Genomic DNA, 11,871 nt, shown 5'->3' with positions numbered 1-11,871 from the left:
GGTGTGCTGATGTCCGGCTGCTCTCGGCCCAGGAGAGAGATCCGGGAGTCCCGCTGCCCACGTGGTGACGTCGGCACGGAGGGGATCGGGTCCCTCCAGAGAGGGGGCGTCTGGAGGAGAGAGGGCCCTCCCCGCCCACCACACCTGTTGCTCCCGGGCACGGAGTCCCTGGCGCCCGGTTCGTGCCGGCCCCTTCTGACTCAGGAGGCCAGCCGAGGCTGGGGAATCTTCTGTCTGCTGCCTCCGATTTCACAGCATTAGTGACCAAGGCAGATTTGCTGTTATTTTCACCAGAAAAAAAAAAAAAAAATGTATAGATCTTGGGCTTTTGCCAATAAGTCAAGAGGGAAACGGCTGGAAAGATTTGTGTTTTCAAGGGAACGTTCCTCTTTGGGCTTCGTCCAGCCTGCGTCCTCTTGGAAAACTACCAGGAGGGCTGGAAAGAGCGTCCGGGCCAGGGAGGGGGCAGTGGAGCCTGGGCCCTGGTCCCAGCTCAGGGAGCTGGAGATTCTGGGGCGAAACATGAGCAGTAACTGCCGGGCATCTCAGAGCTGCAGCGTCTCCTCTGAGCCCTGGATCTACGTCCCAGGCATCTCCTCGGTGTCCCATGGGGTGACCAGGGGCACCCCCAGATCGATCTCCCATCAGGTGCCCAGGGACACCCCCATACCTATCTCCCATCGGGTGCCCAGGAGCACCTCCAGATCGATCTCCCAACCTTCTTCTCGGTGTCCCATCAGGTGCTCAGAGACACCCCCAGATCTATGTCCCAGGCATCTCCTCGGTGTCCCATGGGGTGCCCAGGGGCACTCCCAGATCGATCTCCCATCGGGTGCCCAGGGGCACCCCCAGATCAATCTCCCATCGGGGTTGTTCACCCATCAGCCCCAGCCTGGTGCTCCATGGTGCTCCCCAGTCATCTGTCACCCCTGACATGTCCTTCCAGAGACCATCCGGGGGGTCCTGTCCATCGGTCCTGTCTTGGATCCAGCTCTCAGACTCCTTCCAACCTCCTTCCAAGAATCTCAAGTCCATCTCATTCTCTGTATCTCCCCACCGCCCCTGTTTGCCACCCTGCCCTCGTGGCCTCACGGTGGGTTTCCCCGCGGCACCTCCAGAGTGATCGCTTTAGGCCCGCTTCCCTATCCCTCTGGGTATGGCTACCCAGAGGTGAGCCATAGCCCTGCCCTCCAGGAGCCCGGGTCCAGTGGGACATAGGCCCCCATGTGACCTACGAGGGACGTAGGGAGTGCTGAGAGAGGGGTGTGCGGAGTGCGGGGTCCAGCTGGGGTAACCCGCAACCCGAGCCGGGAAAAGCCACCAGGAGGAGGGCCGTGTCAGAGCCGGGCCTCCAGACAAGGGAGGCCAGGCGGTGGGGACAGGAGAGGAGCTCCAAGCAGAGAAAGTGCATCCTGACCTCTGTCTGGATGATGCCTGGGGAGGTGGCTGGGGAGCTCAGCTCCAGGGACGCCCAGGGCCGGCACCAAGCCTAGGAATGAACGGCTAACAGTCATGGACATTATGCTAACGTCTATTGAGCGCCTACTGTGTGCCAGGACCTGAAGTGATATGCATTAACTCACCGATCAGCCCAGCCACGCAGTAATTGTACCCAGTGTTCGGGTTTAGAGACAGAGGCCCAGAGAGGTTCAGTGGCTTGCTCAAGGCCACACAGCCAGTAAGGGCTGAAGCCAGGCTGCCTGGCTCCAGGGCCCGGGTATGGATGGAGGGGTCAGAGTCTTGTGCAGAATGCGCATGGAGGCCCCAGGTGCTCCCGCAGCTGGGCTGTAGCACCAGCAGAGGGTGTCTCCTGACCCTGGGGCCCTACCTGCCACCTCGCCCCTGGAGCTGAGGCCTCCTGCTACCCCCAGCCCTGGGGCAGGAATGCTGCCGCCCTCTGCAAAACCTTACGCACATTGCCCGCCTCACGTGCTCTGCACAATCCTGAATGTTCCACGGCCCGTTTCGCAGCAGGGATGCAGAAGGTCCACGAAACCAGGTGACATTCCCAAGTACACGTAAGTCCAGAACCGGACCCTAGTCTGTCCGATCCCAAAGCCCACCCAGCCGCCTCCACAGTGACCCACAGGGGTCAGTGCCAATGTTCACTAAGCTTCCCTCTCTGTCTTGCCTCGTTTCGCGTCCTTGGCGAGGGCAGGCTTCTGCTAACCTCTCCGTGCTGTGAGCCCGCGAAGCCAGTAGCTGGGAGAATCCTGTCTCTACCTGTTGCCTGTCTCCCGACAAACCGAGCCGAAAGAGCCTAACGTTTACTGAACACCTACTACGTGCCAGCCCAGCGATCTCACGCCATGACTTTGCAGATGGATCTTTATCACATGTTACGAATGAGGAGGTGAGACTCAAGGAGGTAAAGGTCTAGGTCACCTAGCAGGTGGGGGAGGGGGGGTGGGCGGAAGGTTGGTGGGGGCGGTGGGGGGGGCAGGATTCACCGCCTGGGACTCTAGGGTGCCTGCTGGAGACGCCAGAGCAGCCTGGGGGCGGTGCTGGCGCCCCCTTCAGCAGCCTCCTTCCTTCTCCCGCTTCCTGCCTGGGGAGAATTAAGTGGTGAATGTTTTCAAAGTCGATCGTCAAAAGAAAATGGTTGGAGGAAGGAAATGTGCAATTAGGAACTTCAGAGTAATTTCCATCGTGTGGTTTGAGCTCAACTGTAAACACTCAGGATAGAGGGGACGCAGCTCTTCTCCCCGGCTTGGGGTTCCAGCCAGCTCTGCTGGGTCCCTGGGTGGGGGCGGCGGGGAAGGCAGCGGGGCCAGGAGCGCACAGGGGAGGTGCTGGGGGCTGCGGGGAGCTCCCGTTCCCCAGAGAGAAGCTTCTTCCAGCAGAAAGTGCGGCCTTACAGAAAGGAAATATTAACATTATAATTATAATTCTGTTTATTTAATTAAGTTATTAAACAGGCCTGGCCTTGGGGAGAGAGAGAAAAAAAACCCCTCAGATTCATCCCAATTGTTTCTCCCAGGATGTAATTAGAGCCTTTTAGAAGGGATCGGAGCCAGAAGAGGCAGGGCCCGGCAGGGCCCGGGGTCGGGGCGTTGAGGGCAGGGTCGGCCCCAGGCAGAGGCGGCTGTGCTTTGAGAACAGGCTCCATGAGGGCAGGGGTTCGGCCTGTTGGAGTCTCCTGACTGGCACACAGTAGGTGCTCAAAAAGCAGCTGTTCGGTGAGCGCCTCATGAGCTGTGAACATGAAGGGGCCGGAGTGGGGTCTCGGCTGCCCTCAAGACCCTCCTTGGATGGTTTTTCCAGACTCTTCCAGAGAGAGGACTGATGCCCTGCTCTGGCCTCCCTGGTGGCCATGTTGGCAGAGCGTGTTCCATGCACGGTCCCCATCACGGGTGGCTGATGACTAAGGAGGACAGCACCACCCTTGGGAGACGGTCCCCAAATTCTGCCAGCACCCAGACTCTCCTAAGGTGCTGGAACCTGGGGTCAGGAGCTACACGGGTTGAGGAGGGTTGAGCAGCTAAAGCCTCCTTCTCAGAGTCTCCATCCCATCCTTTCAATCTGAGAAGCCAATTCTGGGACCCCAGACCAGCCCTAAGGGAGCCTCCGCCGAGGGAGGGGGCGCGGGGAGGGTGCTGGCCCTGGGTAGGCCCCAGATCCGGTTCTGCGCCCCCGAGCCGACAGCTGCCCTCAGGCTCCGTGCAGAACCTCCCGTCGGACGGGAAGTGTCTCGTTCCAGCTGGCACAGCCTTATCGAACAGTCGGGCTTTGTGAGTGTGGACAGCTGCAGTGATGGTGACTGACTCTGGGCTGGGGGTGGGGGCCGGCTGGGGGACTGGATTTGGGAGGCTGAGGAGGGGGAGGCCAACGCCAGAGGCATCTGCAAGGGGTGGGGGAGTGAAGATCATGGAGGTTTCATTCAGAGCCTCCCAGAAAGCTGAGCCCATCAAGTTGGTGCCAGGATATGAGGCCTAATAAGGGAGTGACTGGGAGGGAGGAAGAATGTGCCTGGGGAAGGTGGGAGGGGCAGGGCCTAGCCCCTGGCCCCCTGCACACAAAAGAGCCATCTTTCAATGGGCGGCACTGAAGTAGTCACAAAACTAACCATTTTGGAGGGATGGGAGGATGTAGAGACCCTTTCTTTATACAATAATTCGTCCACCCATCTACCCATCCATCCATCTACCCACACATCCATCTACCCATCTATCCATCCATCCATCTACCCAACCACCCATCTACTCATCCATCCATCCATCCAACCATCCATCCATCCATCTACCCTTCCTTCCTTCCATCCATCCATCCATCCATCCATCCATCCATTCATCCATCCATCTATCCATCCAACCATCCATCCATCCATCTACCCTTCTTTCCTTCCATCCATCCATCCATCCATCCATCCATCCATCCACCCTTCCATCCATTCATCCATCCATCCATCCATCCATCCATCCAACATTCAAACAATTTTCACTCAGTCACTTCCTCTGCTAGGCTCCAGGGATCCAAAAAACGATCAGACTGTCCCTGCCCTGGTGGCATTCCCAGTGTATGTATATGGACATGGAAGAAGGGGAAACAGTCAGAAGACAAATAAATCCTTATGGTGACTCTGGGAAGTTCTGTAGCTTGAGAAGGTGTAAACCAACTATGGATGGGTGGGGGGGGTGTCTCAGTGACCGACCCTCAGGTTCTCACCTGAAAAATGGGGATGATTATTGTGGTGTTAGACAAGACAATGCACGTAAGATACACACCTTGTGCCTGGCATGGAAGGTGCTTAATGACCGTTCTGCTTATTATTTGCATCACCATTGATATCATTATTATCATCTCTGTCCAGGATGGGAGTGGGGTGGTTTAGGGAAGCCTTCCTAAATGTGGGGTCATTGAGACTGGGCATCAAAGGATGAGTAGGAGTTTGCTAGGTATAAGCCCTGGGCTCCCAGCTCCCCCCCACCCCCAGCAGCCCACATTTATACCGCGTATATTCCTGCCTCTGCACCTTACTTACCGTCCCTGCTGCTCTTCTCCAGGGTCTCCTTCCTTTGAGATCAGCGTCACCTCTAACTCCTCCAGGAAGACATCTTACCTACTCCGGGAGCCATCTTGCTTCCTCCTCTTTGGAGAGTGACGAGTGCTTGAAGATGGGCTAGAGACCAGTTTTGGGGGTGGAGCACCTCAGTTAAGTGGTTGGGGCAAGACTCGTAACGTTTGACTTGAGACCTGATGAGAAGTCAGCCATGTGAAGATCTGGAGAGGACACAAAACCAGTAAAGGCAAAGGTCCTGAGGAATGAACAGAGAGTTAGGCTTTCTCGAAATGTTTGAAAGGCTTGTGCACCTGAAGCAGAAGAAGCAGGGGCTTAGAACAGAGGTGAGGGCGAGAAGGAGGGAGGGGCCGATCGTGCGGGGCCCTGGAGGTAAGAACTGTGGATTTTGTTCTGAGCAGAATGTGAAACCAAGGGAAGGTGTTAGGCAGGAGAGCAACTGGTCTGAGTAAGTTTTTCAAAGTACCACTCAGGCTACCATGGGGTGGGGGTGGGGGGCTGTACAAGGAAGGCAATGAGAAGCACATCCCAGTAGACAAAGCTGGAGAGGGTAGAGGAGGTGTAGCCAGAGAGACGGGGCCAGTTCAGGGCATATTTTGGAAGTAGAGACAACAAGGTTTGGTTTCTAAATCGGCTGTTTGTGGGAGAAGGGAAGAGGGATGATTCCCAGGGGTTTAGCCTGAGCAACAAGGAAAAGGATGAGCCATTTGCAGAGACCGAGATGAGCCTAGAAGAAATAGGTTTGAAAACCAGATGGGCACACACCTCAGTCCAAACACACAGGCTCTGGAGTCGGAGAGACCTGGGTTCAGGTCCTAGTCTTAACTGCTTTCTGTCTTGTCCTTGCGTTATTCCCCGAACCCTAAACCTCTGTCTCCTCACCTGGAAGATGAGGGCTTGTCACTTCATGGGGGATATTAGGGCAATTAATGTAACATGCTTAACACAATGCTCCAGGTAAGAGCTCAGATAAAGACTATAATTAGTCATTACCTGTCCACTGGATGGGGAACTCCTTGACTTCATCCAAGCAGCCTGGCTGAATCCCTTGTTCCAACAGGTCCTGGGACCTAGGCTGCCAAGAGCAGCTCCTGACAGCTGCCACTCCTCCCCCCCCCCCAACTCAAGTTCCGGGAGCCTTGGGGTATGGGGCCTCCATGGGAGGGCTGCTGGTTCCAGAATCAAGCAAGATCACAGAGCACATTTTGCAATGGGTGGGAGGGAGTGGGTGCCTGGCACCCAGCAAGGAGCTCCATTCGTAGTTATCTTCCCAAACCAGCTCTAAATGGCAGAGAAAGCATCCCCAAGGCCCCTCTCTGCTTCATGAAGGGCTTGTAATTAGTAGTTGGGGATCAAAAGGGGGAAAGGTTGGCTGAGGCTATGCTTGGAGGGGGGGAGGGAGAGTTCTCTGAGAGGTGGGATTGAAAGAGTGGGTGTTCTGTTCCAATCCTTTCCCCACCCAACAGCTCTAGAGAGCAGTTACCTAAGCTCTCTAGAGGTTGGTGTTTTCTTGCTCATTTTACCTCCCCAGTGGGAGTGAAGGCTTTGGCTGAGGCAAGGATTATCTCGCTCTTCACAGCGTTAGGTGCAAGTTTACCCATTCTCCCCTCCCTGCTGACGACTTTCAAACACCTGTCTCCCAGTCTGGTCTCCCTGCTGAATTTCAGACCCCATGTCCAGCTATGTATGTTAGCGTCTCCACGCAGATACCCTATGTTGTGGCAGGTTTCATGCTGAATAACTCATGATTCCATCCAATGAACTTTTCATTTCCGTTGTTACTCTTTCCGGTTCTGGGATTTCCATTGTGTTCTTTATTTACTATTCCACTTTCTCTGCCTAGATTCCTTATCTGCTCCCTTATTATAGCTGCGTTTTCCATGAATTCTTCAAGCGTATTTTTCTTTACTTCTTTGATCGTGTTTATAACCATCGCTTTGTCCGAGAAGTCTATTATCCAAAATATCCTGGTATTGATTTCTATCGACTGTTGTTTCCCCCTCTTGACTATGAGTCACATTTTCCTGTTTACTTGTGCATTTGGTAATTGTTGATTGCGTGTTGGACATTGTGACGATACATTCATCATATCATTTGGATTCAGATATCTTTCTCTAAGAAGGGTTGATTTTTGTTCTAGCAGACAGCTCAATTCCTGGCTGATTGCTTGAATGTGTGTGCTCTTGGTTTACTATTTGTTATTGCGGACCTGCCCAAAGCCTTAGATGTCTTCCAAACGTCTCTAACTTGGTGAGAATCAAGCTCCAAACTGAAAATCTTGTCGAGGCTTGGTTTCAGGATTTGTGTACCCTACAGTAGGCTTTACTCTAAACTGTGGTCTTTACTACTAAGATAGGGTCTTTCTGGTGTCACAGCTAAATGCCTCAGGGTTTAAGCAGGTTCTGCTCTGGTTGAGCAAGAGCCCCCAAGGTCCCTAGCACTGTTTGACCTCCAGCATCTCTGTCCTGCGCTCAAACCTTTAGGGGATGATACCATCTGTTAAGCCTCAGGTGACCTCACATAGACTTCCTCCTCGTCCCCTTGAAGCTTCCTCTTCTCCAGATTCCAGCCCTGCAGACTGTAGCTGCTTCAGCTATCCCAAACTCTCTGCTCCCTCAGTTCAGTGGGATCTCTTTCTTTAAAAAAAATTTTTTTTTAATGTTTCTACATTTCTGAGAGAGAGACAGACAGAGCGCAAATTGGGGAGGGGCAGAGAGAGGGAGACACAGAATCTGAAGCAGGTTCCAGGCTCTGAGCTATCAGCACAGAGCCCGACGCGGGGCCTGAACTCACAGACCGTGAGATCATAACCTGGGCCGAAGTCAGATGCTTAACCCACTGAGCCACCTGGGCGCCCCTTGGGATCTCTTTCTTCTACTTGGATGCCTGCTCGTTGCACTGCCGTGGGGAAGCATCCCCAACCACAGGCCCAGGGAGATCGTGAGGCTCACTTTTTTCCTTCCCTTGAGGATCACAGCCTTGTTCTGCCTTTGATACAAGTTGAAGACCATGGCTTTGTATCTCCTGTTCAGTCTTAGGATTGTTATGGCAGAGGGGCTAATACGGTTCCAGTTACTATGCCGTGACCAGAAAAAAGAAACTCACTCTTATTCCAGACTTACTACAATCCCTCCATTTCGTCCAAATGGATCCCGCGGGGTCCTCTTTGGTACCACCCTCTCTATCACTCCCTGGCGGGGGGGGGGGGAGCCATCAGCAAATTGGTCTGTTTGACCAATTGGAGACCAATTGGTCTCTTTGACATTGGAGCTCTTGGGTCTGTCAAAATTTCCTTCACTGCCCCCGTGACCACCGTCTCTTCTCCCTGGGGCTGCTCTGACGGTCTCCTCGCTGGCCTTTCAACCTCCAGTCTTGCTCTGTTCCAATCCTTTCCCCACCCAGCGGCCAGAGGGCCTGTTCTCGACCTGTACATCAGCTTTACATAAAACCCTGCCACGTGGTCTTGGCTGGCAGCCCTCGAGACCTGCCCCCCGCCTACGTCCATGCCCCTTTTGACAGCCAGGCCCTCACGTCCCTCCTCACGGGATCTCTGATTTCCAGATGACATCATCATTTCTCGTCTCAGAGCCCTCACTTGGTGGGTGACGGCACCGTCATGCTCTGGGTGTTTCGCCTGACAATTCCTCAGGCCTTATGTCGTCTCACGCCTCCTGAGCGACCCTCCCTGACTCTCCAAGCCTGAGTCAGGTGCTTTTTCTATGTGCAAACACAGTGCCTGCGTTCCCTGTGTCTTAGAAGGCTCGGAGCTCCTCAAAATCGGGAGTAGGAGGCTCGCTGTGTGTCCCTGGAGCCTGGCCCGGGGTTCAAGCTCCCTCAGCAGCGGCTTGCGGTTGCTAAGGAACCAGCACAGTGGAGGGTTTGTGCACCATAGTGCTGCGGGGTGGGGGGTGGGGGGGGCCCTGGGGATTTTTACCGGGGATGCAAGTCCCAGAGAGGAAAGGGTGTCTCCACGGGCTGACACCGCCGGAGACGATTCTGGGCGTTTTGTGAAGGTCTCGCACAGGAAAGGGGCAGCAAAAGCTTGTCGGAGAAAGAGTGAGAGGGTCGTCTGTACCCCAGAGTGGCCCCCTGATGTGGTGCTGCTGCCCCAGGGGGCTTTGATGGAGCACATCCTCAGCACCGGCTGGGACCCCCTTGCCATTCTCCCCACAGAGGCCCCATCTCACAGTGGGGCTCCCCAGTCCGTGAGCGGGTGGCAGGGCCCTGCCTTGGGACAGGAGGGAACAGCCTGTGGCAATCACGACGGTGAGCTCTGGAGTCACGCAGAGTGGGGTTTGAGTTTTGCCGCCTCCTGCCCTCGAGACCGCGCAGCCTCGGTTCCGTCCCAGACCCCACGAGGGAGCCCATGAGACGCCGGACACACGGCCGCAAGCTCCAGCCCCGGCTTGCACTGGCCCCCACGAGGCTCATGGGGCGGACGCATGTTTTCAGCTTCGCCGGCCAGTTTGCCAGTGAATCTCTGCTGAGTCAACGTTAGCAGGTTCCCAAAGTAGAAACCTTGTCAGATCCCCGGGAATGTCAGCCCCGGTGACTCACGTGTGTTTCTCCCCAGAACACGGTCACAGGCCTTTGGAATCAGCTCAGCTATCTTGGAAGAGGCGTTGCGAGGCTGGGAGCGGAACGCTGGGACCCTGCCACACGAGAGCCGGGCCCGGGCCCGGCTGCCAAGAAAGGAGTTCCCACTAGGAAAATCTGACTCAGTCAAATCTCCGCCTTCGTTTCGGTCCACAGTTCCTTGGCTGTGGCTGCGGCTAAGAAGTATGGCTCTGCGACGAGCTGCCTGGCGGAAGGCGGTCGGGATGTTTTGGTTGTTATGGTGACGGTGTTGTCGGCGGTGACGATGGAGGGGATGCTGGTGGGGGTGGCGGTGGTAGGAACGGGGTGTTGGTGTCGATGGTGTTGACGCCTCACGCCCGAGAGCAAAGCTGTGCAAGACGCCGGGCCACCCGATCCTGCCACTTACTCCCTGGTGGCCTGGGGCGACTTATCACTCTCTCTGAACCTCAGCTCCCTCGTCAGCAGGGGGACAATGGTATTGTCTGCCTTTCTGGGCTGCTTGGGGATCAGAGGGACCAGGATCAGCGAGTGCCCGAGACCCCATGGAAACCTCGGAAGCCGTACAGCGGCAAGGCGCTGGGCATGTGCTAGCCGTGTAGACAGGTCCCGGGGTCCACCGAATGCGGCTGTGGGGGATCGTGTTCCGTGATTTTCTTTTTCTGTGCAGCAGGGTTCCCCTCCTTCTTCAGGCAGCAACGCCGCCTTTTATTTGGATAATTTTTTTTTTTTTTACCATTTTTCTTCTCGTGGGGTTTCGAAGGGGCTGTCAGTCTTGGTTCCCACCCCACATCCCCTGGTCACAAGGATGGGCGTGTGGCCCAGACTGGAGTAAGTCGAGTTCTCCCCGGGGCTTGCTAAGAGAAGCAGGGGTCCGAAGGGCCGAAGGAAGTATATATGGAGGAACAGGAAGAGGAAGAGAAACTGATGGCGGCCAAGAGAACCCCAGGGGCTTTGTTTAAGCACCTGGATCCAGCTATACCTGCAGATAGAACCATCCACTCCTGAATCTCCCAGTTACATGAGCTGTGTAACCACCTCAGGGAATCCAAGCTGTGTGCCTGTACTTTGCCAACCAAAGCATCCTTCCCTCTACCTCTAACCTCCTCAGGCTCCTAGAAGCCCCAGAACCTTCCCAAGAAAGCAAAATCTGTGACAGGGCTGACTTCCAAGTTTGAGGACAAAAGCCTCTTGTTTTGCCGGACCTGGACCTGGCTCTTCTGTCCCCTCTTTCCAGGCAACAGAGTGAGACTGACCCAGGTCCCAGATGTCAGGGGACAGAGGTTGAGACCTAGAGCACTTCCCCTTTCCCACGTACGCAGGGAGCACCTGTACGGGGAAACTGTGCTATAAACTGTGAAGTTCCATGGCCACTTTCACTGACTATATAAACAAACAATTTGAACAGTGTAGGAAGGCACAAGGAAAGAAGTAAAAACCAGCTGATCACCACCTCTGCCTCCAGAGATAACCCTGGGACACCTGCCGCCTTCTCTCCAAGTCCCCAGATAGAAACATTCCGTTCCCTGTCAGCGGACCACAGACTTGATGTTCCGGAACTTTATCCAGGTACCCGCACATCGTGGAATCTTCTGGACACTGAACCCAGCTCCCCGCTTTGTTAGAGGGGAACTTCTTTGCGGTATCACGTAGATGTATTTATTCACCCCTACCGATGCACATTTAGGTTATTTTTTACCATTTTAAACACAACTGCAATGGACATACACATATGTTCAGATTTGGTCCATTCTGCTCAAGGGTTCTCTGAGGAGTTGAGGGTCCACGATGGCAGGAAGGGGCCGACAACACTGGGTTTTACCCGCCTCCAAAGAAATCATTTTGGAGGTGGGAGAGAAAGGTTGGTGAGGTCCCACTTTTAAGAGTGGTGGCTTCCTCGGTGCTCAGTACAGGTTACCCTGCTCTTTGGGAACGACAGGTGGCAGGAGGGGGAGGGCGAGGGGGAGGGGGTAGCATTGTGGGTGGTGGTTCTGTTACACTTGCCTGGTTTCATCATGAAAAGCCCCCTGCCCTGGAGGCCCCCTCCGCCCGGGCATACTGGGACAGTGGGTCACCTCTTGCTGGGACACTCTGTCTCTGGGACAACGGGTCCCACTGCTGGCTCCCTCACTGGCTTCTGGGAAAGTGTGTGCTGAGAAGTGCTCAGGCCGAGTGCCCAGGTAGGCTTGGCCCCTGGCTACCAGGGGCTGGCAGTGGAGACCGGCCCCAGCTCCTCTGAATCCAGCACCCAGGGGACGCTATGCTGATTCCCAAGTACA

The 11,871-nt window shown here is 55.2% G+C and overlaps 1 long non-coding RNA gene across 1 annotated transcript; it reads right to left on the bottom strand.

Moving 5' to 3' along the window:
- Positions 1-2,896: 2,896 nt before the first annotated feature.
- On the bottom strand, positions 2,897-9,840 carry LOC132662124 (uncharacterized). The gene is made up of 3 exons (XR_009602525.1): positions 9,575-9,840; positions 4,982-5,220; positions 2,897-3,195 (listed from the first exon to the last, which is right to left on the bottom strand). It is a non-coding gene; the product is annotated as an uncharacterized LOC132662124 (long non-coding RNA).
- Between the last annotated feature and the right edge of the window lie 2,031 nt (positions 9,841-11,871).

Source organism: Panthera onca, chromosome D1, assembly GCF_046562875.1.
Source record: "Panthera onca isolate mPanOnc1 chromosome D1, mPanOnc1 haplotype 2, whole genome shotgun sequence".
Taxonomy (NCBI): domain Eukaryota; kingdom Metazoa; phylum Chordata; class Mammalia; order Carnivora; family Felidae; genus Panthera; species Panthera onca.
The sequence above is the reverse complement of the archived record's forward strand: the minus strand, read 5'-3'. Positions and strand labels throughout refer to the sequence as shown.